This window comes from Papio anubis, chromosome 5, assembly GCF_008728515.1.
Source record: "Papio anubis isolate 15944 chromosome 5, Panubis1.0, whole genome shotgun sequence".
Taxonomy (NCBI): domain Eukaryota; kingdom Metazoa; phylum Chordata; class Mammalia; order Primates; family Cercopithecidae; genus Papio; species Papio anubis.
The window spans coordinates 32,723,544-32,737,400 of NC_044980.1; the positions used below are offsets into that span (position 1 = coordinate 32,723,544).

At 42.6% G+C, this 13,857-nt stretch overlaps 1 pseudogene; it reads left to right on the forward strand.

Moving 5' to 3' along the window:
• The first annotated feature begins 9,417 nt into the window (after positions 1 to 9,417).
• LOC101018200 lies at positions 9,418 to 11,972 on the forward strand (annotated as a pseudogene).
• Positions 11,973 to 13,857: the final 1,885 nt, after the last annotated feature.

A 13,857-nucleotide genomic window follows, 5' to 3' on the forward strand; every position in this document is an offset into this window, starting at 1 on the left:
AGATAGAGTTGGCCATGCTAGACTTCTCTTACTGTCATAACCTTTACAAAAGTGGTTTCACTTGTACCTAATGAGTGTACATTAATTAGTTCTGGTCTCAAAAAGAAAGAGATGGCATAATTAGACCCTGAGTGATTTGAGGGGGATTTATTTACAAGAAAGACTAGTTAAAAAGGTATGGCTGGTGCAAGAGAACCACAAATGATAGTAGCAACAGAGTTTCCACCATCTCTAGGTTTGAAGGGACAGAAGAAGAAAGATACTACCAGTATATGGAAGGATAGTCATGTTGAACAGGCCAGTTGGAGAGCAGTATTGACCTACAAACAATGAAATAACACATTCAACCTGGACCAGCGGAGCAACTATTGTGAAAGTTGACTAAAGCCATCTTCATCAGGTTAACAAGAATTCTGTACAGAAATATAGTTAAGATTAAGCATTAATTGGGCTGCACTTTGGCCCATTTCCTTGTAACCAAAAGTCACATAGCATTAGATGTTGACCATTTGCATGCCTGTTCTTCCTATAGATAGGATTTCTGATGTTAGAATCATAAGACTTTTGTGTAAGGATTATTTAAGATGTTTTTCAAATCCTGAATTCCAGCAAAATAGCTGACACCAACCAGAGAAATGAAATCCGGATGAGAATACAGTTTCTTCACCTCTCTGTCCTGTGACTCCATACTGCACTCTTCAACCAATCAGTGATCTCCATACTTTGTCCCACTCTAAAACCTTTAAAAACCTTAGCCCCAAGCCAGGCACAGTGGCTCACACCTGTAATCCCAGCACTGTGGGAGGCTGAGGTGGGTGGATCATTTGGGATCAGGAGTTCAAGACAAGCCTGGCAAACGTGGTGAAACCCTGTCTCTACTAAAACTACAAAAAAATTAGTTTGGCATGGTGGCACATGCCTGTAATTCCAGTTACTTGGGAGGCTGAGGCAGGAGAATCACTTGAACCCGACAGACAGAGGTTGCAGTGAGCCAAGGTCGTGCCACTGCACTAGAGGCTGGGTGACAGAATGAGACTCTGTCTCAAAAACAAAAAACAAAAAACAAAAAAACCCTAGCCCCAAACTCCATAGGGAGACGGATTTGAGATTTCCTCCTGTCTCCTCGTTCACCAGCCTTGTGATTGAATCTCTTTCTCTGATGCATCTCAGTGTCTGGCTATTGACCTGCCATGTGCATTGAAAAATGAACATATTATGGTTATATGATTATATGAATCGAGTCACTGTTGTAGTACCAAACAAAAACAGGGTGGAGAAGCTTGTGGGGAAAGCACTCAAGACACACAATATTACTCCAATAATGTAATTCTCTGCAAGTCCAGCTGCTGAAACTACCTATTGTAACCTGAAACCAGTTTCATCTATAGTTGCTGAGATAACATGTGCAACTCTAAGACTAATTTTGCACATTGGTGTTGCTCACAAATCAGAGTTTCCCAGCTCTCCAGAACCTTACTAGTGCCAATGAACTTTCTCAGTGGTCAATATGTAACATTTCTCCTTTTTATAAAACTTCTGACCTTCCCTGTTCTTCAGATATTCTGAAGAACACCTGGTCTGCATGTATGCTCTGAATTGCAATTCCTTCTTCCTGAAATAAATGTTGAATTTCAGAGATTTGTTTGCATATTTTTATTTTGACTTCAACACTACCCAGCCTTATTTTCCTCCCTCCCTTGAATCCTTTGTGGTGGCACTCTTTTGACTAAACCCAACAGAAAGTCAAATGTCACACACTAAACCCAACAGAAAGCCAGCCGGGCACATAACTTCGGTTCCCGTTGGATTTCTGTTGGTTTTAGTCAAAAGAGTGCCACCACAAAGGATCCAAGGGAGGGAGGAACAGCAGTTCATGTAATTCACACAAGTCAGCCTCCGGAGGCAGAAAATCAGGAGGGAGAGTGGAGGCCTGGAGGAATAAATGGAAAATACCAATCACATAGTGGTTCACAGGCTCGTGTCTTAGACTGTGTTCCCTGGAAACAGTCTCTGAGACTGGCAAAATATCTGTAGCTCAATCCAAGAGCTACTTAATGGGAAATATCAAACTTCTTCATTTTAAAGTTAGGGACAAGACAAGAATATCCATGCTTACTGTAATTATTCGACTTTTTTCTGGAGGTAGTAGCTAATACAACACAGAGAGAAATTATATAAAAGGCACAAAATAGGAAAGAAGGAGTTAATTTTTCATTAGAACTATAAAGATAAAATATGTTTTACCAGTCAGATTCACACAGATTAAAATGATTATCAAAGTGTTGGATAATACACTTTGTTGGTAATTGTGTAGAGAAACAGGAAATGGGACAGGAAATTACTACAGCCCTCTCCAGGGGACAATCTGGCAACAGCTATTAAAATTAGCCATTAAAATGAAATACATGCATACTCTCTCACTAGTGGAGGCAAAAACAAATATATGAAGATGTTAATGTTAGCTTGATTTATAATTGTAAAGGAAACAAACTAAACATCCACCAATGTGGAGTGATGAAATAAGTAATAGTAAAATCATGGAATGAAATGTTATGCAACTTTAAAAATGAATGAAGCAAGTTTGTACTAATAAGAAATAATTGCCAAAATATATTGTTGAATAAAAGGAATCAAGATGCAGAAATATGTCTATGCTACGCTATTTTTGTTTGTTTAAAAAATCAACTTATATGCAAAGAACATCTTAGGAAGATTACATGAGAAGTCTCGTAATGATGGCTACCTCTGGAGATCAGAACAGAGTACTTATTTGGGAGAATAGAATAAGAAAGAAAGTTTTATATTACATTGTTTTGTACCTTTTGAATTTTATGCCCATTTAAAAATCAGTATAAATAAATTGATAAAAGAGATGGATCCAAATCAAGCAAGTATTTAAGACAATGCAACTGACCAAAGTTTTATAAATAGCAACTACGAGAGCTACAAAATAATCAACTCCCATTCCCCAAAAAGGGAGATGGGGAGATTGACTAACGAAAGACATGAATTAATAGCAATCTATAGGAGAATGTATTAGAGACTATGAAGATTTATCTGCCCCCAGCCAATAGCTATGGAGCAGAGGGTTGTTTTGTGTTTTGTGTTTAATGACCAGTTAATGGGGCAAGAACAATGACTGTTAGAACATTCCCTGACATCTAATCCACTTTTGATTTTATAGACTAAATTCAGATGTGGGCCAGGCTTGTAAGGCCTTATCCCACAATGGGCTTGGGCCAGACCCAAGGATGCACCACTTTTGAGCAGGTTAACGGGTGTCTCTCAGTCTGTCCATATGGTCTTTCAGTTTCCAGAATTTGTAGAGAGTCTGGCTTGGGCTGGGATGTGCCTGGACACACTGGACTGTTTACCAGCAGAGGGACAATAACCTCTGTTGCTCTCTTGTTTTAAGCAGTAAGTGTAAGAATATCTTGTGTGGCTAAGGGACAAATGTGCCTTAACACTAAGCAATGTGAGCACAGGTGACAGTGGTCCAGAACTTGAAAATGTTGGGGGTCACCAGTGTGAAATTGAGTTTGAGGGTAGTCCCTCCCACTGAAAAAAGGAAAAATGCCATTGCCCTGTGTTTTGGAAAAACTCTCCCAAATCATGTTTTTCCTCTGCTCTTTCACCACCATCACAATCAACACAGAAGACTTCTGTGACCAAATGCGTAGGAGTTTTCCCCACACACCAGGCAGCAGATACCAGTTGGTTGTCTTCTAATTCAGTTTGGACCCGTCTACCTAGAGACAACATCAGATCCCACAGGTTGAGAGCTCCGTCCCACAAGACTGCCCCCTCTTTCCCACCAGTCACAAATCTGGGCCTCTGGAACTTCTGACCAACTATGTCAAGTTGGGGCTCCCATGATCCCCTCTTTGAGTTCTATTAATTTGCTGGAGCAGCACACAGAACTCAGGGAAACACTGAGGTTTACTGGTTTATTATAAAGGATACTACAGAAAATCCAAGTGAAGAGATGTGTAGGGTGAGGTGTAGGAGAAGGGCGCTGAGCTTCCCTGTCCTCCCTGGGTGCACCACTCTCCCTGTGTTCAGCCATTGGGAAGCTCCCCAACCCAGTTCTCTTGGGTTTTTATGGAAGCTTCTTGAGTCGGCATTTCTTCTCCCAGTTACAGGGTGGGACCCTCTCTGGGGCTGGTCTTGAGACCCACATTCAGAAAGGCTGGAGCAAGAGAAGGTCAGAGAGATTCTGTTTCCTGAGACCTAACATACCGAACATGATAACAAAAGACTGTGTACAAGGGTTGTGGGAGTTATGAGCTGGGGATGAAAAACCAATGTATATACACATGTGTATATGTACGTGTGTGTGTATATATATCTGTGTCTGTATACATAGGTATGTGTGTATTTATATGTATGCATGCGTATATATCATACATATCATAACACTACACCCTGCTAACCAGGTTGAACCTGGTCACTCATTGGACAATCCTTACTTTAACTTTTACAGGGCTTAGTAGAGACCCCTAAATCTTAAAGCCTTTCAATATCCTTTTTTTGATGCCCTTTCAAAATTCAAGGGAGCCAAGAAAATGTGGTGAGGTCAAACATCAGTCTCTAGGGTTATAAAACATAAATATATGTTTTATCTAACCTATTCTTTAACTTACGCTTCTTTAACGGGAGGCCACTTTTGGTAACTGGAATCCAAACCTGTTTGCCAAAGTAAGTCACAAGTATGTCTTTATATGCTTATGATAGGGTTTTATTTATTTAATTCGTTTTATTTTTTTGAGATGGGGACCGCGAAATAGTGCCCAGGCTAGCCTTGAACTCCTGGGCTCCAGCGATTCTCTCACCTCAGGTTCCCAAATAGCTGGGATTATAGCTGTGTGCCACCACACCTGGCTATGATAAAGTTTAGTATGTATTAATGTCTCTATAAGCAATTGCTCCTACTATTTAGCTTCTGCCAGAAAGAATGGCTCAAGTGTCAATTACTGCCCTCCCTTGGTATTTGTAGGTGAGAAAACATAATTTCTTTTCTTTCTCTTCTTAGGTTTTTAGTTGAAACACTCTCCTGAAAACAAAGGAAGGTTAACAAGAGAAAAACAAGCACAAGTTTGTTAACCCGTGCTGTATTCAACAGTGGGGAGAGGCCTCAGTTCAACAGTAGTTCTCTCTCAAGGCAGTGGCTTACAGGCTTTGCTTAAATGGTATTTTAACAAAGAGCCATAAATCCCACATAGTGACAAAACAAAGGAGAGAGCAGTTCTAGCCTTTCTTTTTTTTTTTTTTTCTTTGAGATGGAGTCTTGTTCTCTTGTCAAGCTGGAGTGCAGTGGTGCGATCTCGGCTCACTGCAACCTCTGCCTCCCGCATTCAAGTGATTCTTCTGCCTCAGCCTCCCAAGTAGCTGGGACTACAGGTGCACGCCACCTTGCCCAGCTAATTTTTGTAATTTTAGTAGAGATGGAGTTTCACCATGTTGGCTAGCATGGTGTCGATCTCTTGACCTCATGATCCATCCACCTTGGCCTCCCAAAGTGCTGGGATTACAGGCGTGAGCCAGCATACCCAGCCTAGCCTTTTCTTTTTCTTTTTCTTTTTCTTTTTTTTTTGTGTTTGTGTCAGAGAGAGGGCCTCATTATATTACCTAGGCTAGAGTGCGGTGGCAATCATGGCTCACTGACGTTTCCATCTCCCAGGCCCAAGCAATCCTTCCACCTCTGTCTCCTGAGTAACTAGGACTACGGGTGTGCACCACCACATCTGGTTACTTTTTAAATTTTTGTAGACAGGGTATTTCTGTGTTGCCCAGGCGGTTCTCCAACTCATGGCCTCAAGGGATCTCCCAGCCTCAGCCTCCTAAATGGCTGGGATTACAGGTATGAGCCACTGTGCTTGGCTCAGTTCTAGTCTTTTAAAGGGTAGGGGCTGGGCGGCAGTGGATCATGCCTGTAATCCCAGCACTTTGGGAGGCTGAGCCGGGTGGACCACCTGAGCTCAGGAGTTTGAGACCAGCCTGGCCAACATAGTGAAACCCCATCTCTACTAAAAATACAAAAAATTAGCTGGGTGTGGTGGCACACACCTGTAGTCCTAGCTACTCAGGCGGCTGAGGCAGGAGAATTGCTTGAACCAGGTAGGCAGAGGTTGCAGTGAGCCGAGATTGTGCCGCTGCACTCCAGCCTGGGTGACAGAGTGAGACTCTGTCTCAAATAAATAAATAATAAATAAATAAATAAATAAAATAATAGTGGGGAAATGTGGGAAGATAGTAAAATCTGTTCCCAGATTCCTCTGGTACCTGCTGGTACCTGCTCTGGGCCAATGAGCCAGTGCTGTCTCCAGTCAGGAAAGGTTGATGTCCTGCCATTGGGCAAACAGAGGCTGGGGCAGAGCATTTCCCTAAGTTCATTCAGTGTGTTTAACTTAACAACCCTCAATATCTTGGGGGAAATAATTTGGCTTCCTTCACATTCACCAGAATTTAAATAGCTCCATGCAACAGATCATGGCGTGCGGGTGCCTGGCTGTGCAATAGGTAGCTAATTCATTCTGGCAGGTGCATCAGGAAATTACCCTGTTCAGAATCCACGGCTCCGCAGGAACATTGCTGGACTTTTTCTACAGCTGAGTGACAAAATGGATGATAACTGCTCCAAAAATTTTCTAGTTGGAAAATAACCTTGAATTATCGATTATTTCACTACTTTCAACAGCTAAGCAGAGGAAAATGACATTTAGTCCAGATTGTCTTAGGGAATATGTTATTCGTTTACTTTGTGTTGAATTGTAAGATCTTTATATTACATTAATTACAATAAAGCTATATATTTATGTGACATTAACTTAGTCCTCTCCTACTCATTATTTAGTTTAATTTTTAGACAGTGTGAGGATCAGATTTGCTGTAAAACCATTCAGGTTATTGATTAAAATGACCTACAGTGTGTCCTATATAAGGCACCACATGATGAGTTTATTTTAAACTCATTCTAAAAAATTGATTTCTTTACTTCCCATTCCAAGTGTTATGCAACACATTGTATCACTCTTTTCTAGGTTGGCACGGATAGAATTGACATCACTCTCATTTATGATATTAGCCTTTTGGGAAGTATATACTTCTTCCTCCTTTTTATAACTTTAGCATTCCATTTCTACCCCAATAAAGGTATTATATATGTATCTCTTGTTGGTATCTATTATTTTGAGAGAATAAGTGTTGAAAATGAAACTACTGAGTCAAAGGGCATACACATTTTGAACATTCTTTGATATATAGGGCCCAATTGCTTTTCTGAAATATGGTACTAACTGCTAATTCTATTCTCACTATTGGTGAATTCTTATTCTTTGGTATTTTGGCTATTCTAACACAATGTTCCTGTGTTAGAATTTTATAAACATTAGCTAATTTTGTCGATAAAACAGTGTATGGTTTTTAATTTGGATTTTTTAAATGTTTCTAGGCTAGTTTGAGGCCATAACTACTAGTTCCTATCCTTTTCTCATGTTAAGAAAAGCATATTTTTCTCATTACCTTATATAAGCTTTTTATATTATAAAATATTTATTTTTTGTTATGCAACAGAAATTACAGATAAAGCCCTAGCCCGAATTTCTAACCCTAGCCCGATTGCAGATTGCATTCTCAGATAACAATGCAATGTAGATAGAAAATCAAACAAACAAGCAACAAGCCGTATATTTGGAAGTTTGAAACACATTTTTAGGGGCCAGGCATGGTGGCTCACAGCAGTAATGCCAGCACTTTGGGAGGTCAACGTAAGGAGACCCCCTCTCTCTAAAAATAAAATATTAGCTGCGCAAGTGCACACTTGTAGTCCCAGGTATTCTGGAGGCTGCAGCAGGAGGATCACTTGAGCCCTGGAGTTTGAGGTAACAGTGAGCTACGATTGCACCACTGCATTTCAGCCTGGGCAACAGATATCCTGTCTCTAAACAACAACAACAAATTAACAAACCCATTTTTTTATTTTAAAAAAGTTTGATTTTTAATTGACAAATAATAATTGTGTGTATTTATGGTGTACAATCCGATGTACGTCATAAATATATACTTCCCGGAAGGAAGTATCCACAGTAGGTACCTAAGTAAGGCGAGACAGAGGTCAGGTCCAGGAAGGCCAGTTCTGAGAGTGCAGAGCAGGGAGTCCATGTGGAATGGAGGTTTTGTGAGTCAAGGCAGGAAGTCCACATCAGTGAGGTCAGATCCCGGCACCAGAAATCCAGGACGGTTGAAAGACAAAAAGCTGGGGCCCCAGGCCAACAGGAAACAAGAAACTGGAAACCAGTGCCAGAATGATCAAATCAAGGTAATTAGCACATCCATCACTTCAAGTATTTATCATTTCTTTGTCATGAGACCTTAAAATCCTCTTTTTCCTATTTGAAATACATAATACATTATTTACTAACCATTGCCCTTTCAGCTGCGGGCTTATTTTTATTCTTCACAGTCCCTTCTAAACCCCAGCAGTATTTCAGAATGCTATTCTGGATCCCACCCCAGATTATTTAAGTCAGGATCTTAAAGCATGGGACCCAGAAATCTGCACTTTCAAAAAGGCCTCAGATGATTCTGGTTTATTGGCAGGATTGAAAACCATTGGGTTACTCTAATTTCTGGAATCATTATTCTCTGCCTACCTGTTTCCAATTTTCACTAATCACTTTCTTATTAATTTCCTGTAAGCTGGATGCTGAGTCCTCTGCTTTTTTAAAACCAATAACTTTCTTTGGATCCAATTAAACATGATTCAGTCCTGAGAGTAGACGGTAGACCCAGAAGTTGACTCTTATTCCCCGGATGTATTTTTTTGTGTTAATTTACAAGTTTCATATTTGCTTGTTTCAAAGTTTCATGTTTTTAATGTATGCTACTTATTGCTCCATTACAAACTACCCCAAGACTTAGTGGTTGAAAACAAGAAAACCCAGATCCTTGTTAGTGGGATGCTGCCACGTGGGCAGGACTGGGTAGGGCATGCTGGTCTCTGTTCCACATGGTGTTGGCTGGGACGCCTTGACTGGGGCTAGATATATCTGACTCACATAGCTGCTGCCTTAGTTGCTGCCTTTTCTCCAACAGCATACTGCATTTTTTTGATACAGTGGCTCATGGCCATGGAGAGCAAACTGGAAGCTGCCAGGTTTCTTAAGCCCAGGCCGGCAATTAGCAGGGTGCCTCTTTTCCCACATTCTGTGGGTCAGAGCAACCATAGGCCAGCCCTGATTCAAAGAGAAAGGAAATAGACTCCACTGTCAATGGAGAGGCGTGACAGGTGTGAAGAGGGATGGAAACTTTAGTTGGGGAAATATCCCAGGTATGTGGAAGGTATGTAAGCTTGAATCATTAAGTGAATGGATGAATGAATAAAATAATAAAAAAAGGTATAAAATGTTTATTTTGCCTAAGATTTTATTTCTGATAGAAATAAAAAAAAATTGAAAATATTTAAAAAGTATACAGACAGGAGACATAGACAATAACGATGTTTCAATCTTTTATATAAGGAAATGTATGTGATGGTATTCAATTTTGCACCAGAAAAGAGGCTAAGGAAAGCAATGGACACGTCATATTAAGACAGACTGTGTCAGGCCGGAATGTGCGAATCTAGGGCCAAGTCAGCCAGCCCAGAAGGAAGTAACCACAGCAGGTACCTAAATGAGGCAGGACAGGCCGGGAGCAGGCGCTGCCGCCAGTGAGAACCCGGGCCCTGAGCCGAGCGGGAGTTTGCTGGGGCTGAGTCTGGGGCGCGCAGGCCCCGACCTTCGCCCTCTGACCTCTCCCCTCGTAGGTGACCATGGGGAACATGTTGGTAGCCAGCTCGCTGCCTGCAGGGCAGCCGCCACCACCTCTGCCGGCCCTCGTGGGGCTGCCGCCACCTCCGTCCTAGCATCTGGGCTTCAGGTTGCAGCTGCTGGGAGGCGGCCTGGGCGCCAGGACCAGTGTGGGTGGAGGTTCGGAACGGACACCCGGGACTGCAACCGCCAGTGCCTCAGGGGGTGCCGAGGATGGGGCCTGCGGCTGCCTGCCCAAGCCCTGCACATTGGAGGAGTGCCACCGGAAGTTCAAGGAGCTGTAGATGGAAGGTGTCAAGTTCACAGTGAACAAAGGGTTGAGTAAGCATTTTCAGGTGAACCACACAGTAACCCTCAGCACAATCAGGGAGTCCAACTACCACTTTGGTGTTACGTATATGGGGACAAAGCAGCTGAGTCCCACAGAGGCATGCCCTGTACTGGTGGGTGACATGGACAACAGTGGCGGCCTCAATGCTCAGGTCATTCACCAGCTGGGCCCCAGCCTCAGGTCCAATATGGCCATCCAGACCTAGCAGTCGAAGTTTGTGAACTGGCAGGTGGATGGGGAGTACCAGGGCTCTGACTTCATAGTGGACGCCACCCTGGGGAACCCAGACGTCCTGATGGGTTCAGGAATCCTCATAACCCACTACCTACAGAGCATAACGCCTTACCTGGCCCTGGGCAGAGAGCGGGTCTACCACCGATGGCCTGGGGAGGAGGGCACTGTCAAGTCTCTAACGGGGAAATACACATCGAACAACTGGTTGGCAACGGTAATGTTGGGTTGGACATAATACCACAAACCCAGTGACCAGCTGTAGGTGGATGTGGAGTTTGAGGCCAGTACAAGGCTGCAGGACACCAATGTCTCCTTTGGGTAAAAGCTGGACCTGCCGAAGATCAACCTCCTCTTCAAAGGGTCTGTGGAAAGCAACTGGATCCTGGGTGCCACGCTGGAGAAGCTCCCACCCCTGCCTCTGATACCGGCCCTCGGGGCCTTCCTGAATCACCGCAAGAACAAGTTATGGTGTGGCTTTGGCTTCACCATCGGCTGAGCCCTCCTGACCCTTCCATACCCTATCCTCCTTCAGATTCTACCTCCACCCTCTTCCTGCCACAGAGGGTAGACCTGGGCTCCCCTCCTCTCCTCTGGGGTCAGGTGGACAGCAGAAAGGAGGGACCCAACCACCCCAGCAGCTGAGAAAGGGATTCTGGAACCGACTGGCGCTTCTGGATTCTGAGTACCGGGGCAGCATGTCCAGTGGGCCTGGGGTTGGTCCTGGAAGGGATTCCGGAATTGAGTGGCACACAGGATTCTGAGAACGAGGGGTAGAGGCAGCCGGACAACCTCAGGGAGGAATGTATTGGAGTCCCCATCCTCCAAAGGGCCTGGGCCTGCTCCAAGGGGGCAGTGAGAGGATTTCCCCATCCCTGGTCAGTCTGCCCTGCCGCTGTCCACTTTCCCATCTACCCCTCGGTATAAATCATGTTTATAAGTTCTGGAAGAACTGGGACATTTTACAGAAAAAAATATATGTATATGTATACGTGGAAAAAGAAAACAAACAAACAAAAAAATGAGGCAGGACAGAGGTCAGGTCACGGAAGGCCAGCTAGTTCAGAGAGTGTGGAGCAGGGCTGGGAGTCAGCATGGAATGGAGGTTTTGTGGGTCAAGGCAGCGAGTCCACATCAGTGAGGTCAGACCCTGGCACCAGAATTCCAGGACAGTTGAAAGACAGAGCTGAAGGCCTAGGCCAATAGGAAACAAGAAACCGGACACCAGCACCAAGCATAGAGCTTGACCCTGGGCACATTGTCTTCAGACCTCCTCTTCCACTCCCAGCATGGGGCAAGACTGATCATGCATGATGCTGGGACTCAGTTTATAAAAGGAGACATTGTGGCTAGAGTACAGGAATGAGAAGGTCAGAGGCCAACAATTCCTGCCAAGTTGGGCTCAGTGAAAACCAGTATCTTCTCTTTGATCAGTCACTCCAAAAAAATATCAGGATGTTCAGGCCGTCTATTTCAGTGTTTGATCATGCTCCCCCAAAGAGTCTTTTGTATGGATATGTAGTTTTTGCCTTACAAAGCCACAGAATACAAAGAATATGCTGATTTCTTCTTTTCCTTTTTCTTTTCTTTTTTTTTTTTTTTTCATTTTTTGAGATGGTGTTTCTCTCTTGTCCCCAAGGCTGGAATGCAATGGCACGATCTCGGTTCACTGCAACCTCTGCCTCCTGGGTTCAAGCGATTCTCCTGCCTCAGCCTCCTAAGTAGCTGGGATTGCAGGCACGTGCCATGACACCCAGCTAATTTTTGCCTTTTTAGTAAAGACGGGGTTTCACCATGTTGGCCAGGCTGGTCTTGAACTCCTGATCTCAAGTGATCCACCTGCCTTGGCCTCCCAAAATGCTAGGATTACAAGTGTGAGCCACTTTGCCTGGCCCTATGCTGAATTTTTCTAACTGCCTGACTCTATCGTCCATACTGAAAACTATCAAACCTATTATGTAACAATAGGTTATTGTTTTATCTGTTATATTACAGATATTTTGTATTACTTGCCAAATGTAACAGTTCAGTTTTGGAATGGAATCTAGGCAAAAGTATAAAGCGGGAAGAGTTTTAGTATGAGTTGATGATAATAATTTTTTTGCTGGAGTTATTCAAAATGTGATGTGGTAGCCAGCCTCCACGAGGACTCCCTGCAATCCCCGCTCCCTGGTATTCACACCCTTGTCTAGTCCCCTCCCACGTTGTATGAGGGCTGGTCTGTGTAACCAGTAACACACACACACATTGTCAGCATTCTGGTCCTTTTCTGGATTAGTGCTTCCCAAAGTGATGTTCTTCAAAATCAGATTGAGCAGAAATGACAATTGTTGTTATGACAAAGAAAACGAAAAAAAAATTGGAAAATAGTGTGCTAAGCAAAATGAAAAAAGTTTCCATATTTTTAGGACTTCCTAGAGCTTTTAATATGCTAAGTGCAGTGTGAAACTATAGGAAGAATATTGAGAATTCAGGGTATTCTAATCCTATGTGACCCTGGAAATCTTCTTTTTTGGGGGAAGGTTTGCAGCATTATGTTCACCAGTATTCACTTTGGTGAATGCTTCTCTAAAGTTTTCTTGGCTGGGCATGGTGTATACCTGGTTCATGCCTGTAATCTCAGCACTTTAGGAGGTTGAGGTGGGCACATCACCTGAGGTCGGGAGTTCGAGACCAGCCTGGCCAACATGGTGAAACCCCATCTCTACTTAAATCACAAAAAATTAGCCATGTGTGGTGGTGCATGTCTGTAATCCCAGCTACTCGGGAGGCTGAGGCACGAAAATTGCTTGAATCCAGACGGCGGAGGTTGCAGTAAGCTGAGATTGTGCCACTGCACTCCAGTCTGGGTGATAGAGTGAGACTCTGTCTCAAAAAAAAAAGTTTTCTTTGTTAATATTGTTTTGAAAATGTAGTATACTAAACAAAGCATGATACCTTTCATGTGACTGACCAGTAAAAAGAAAAAAAAATCTTATTATAAGATACAATTTCAACTTTATTAAAACAAAGTCTTCTTTCAACCCGTTGATAGCTGAGACAATCCTTTCATTTTTTTTCTTTCTTCTTAGTACCAGGAACCTCCTATACAGCCAGCCTCTATTCTGATGTTGGAGGAAAAAGCACATATGGCATAAATAGGCTATAACATTTTTTAAGAACCAAATTATTTTAGAAAATACTTGAGAAAATATGTCTTTGTGGTTAGATTTGACATGAATACTGAACCAAGATCCCTGAATGATAGACTACCACTCTCTGCTTTCTGAAGATTATTACTCCTTCACTTGTGTTATTTTAAAAATTCATTTATTGCCTTGGATTTGAATCTTAAAAGGGTAATCACAAAACATCAGCTTGATACATTTTTAAAATTAATGGCCCAAAATTGAATCTTAGAAGTTCAGAATTTTTTAGTATTATTTTTTTTTGAAGGAAGAACAAAGACTTCCTTATTTCCAAATCTATCAAATTAGAGAAATTAGA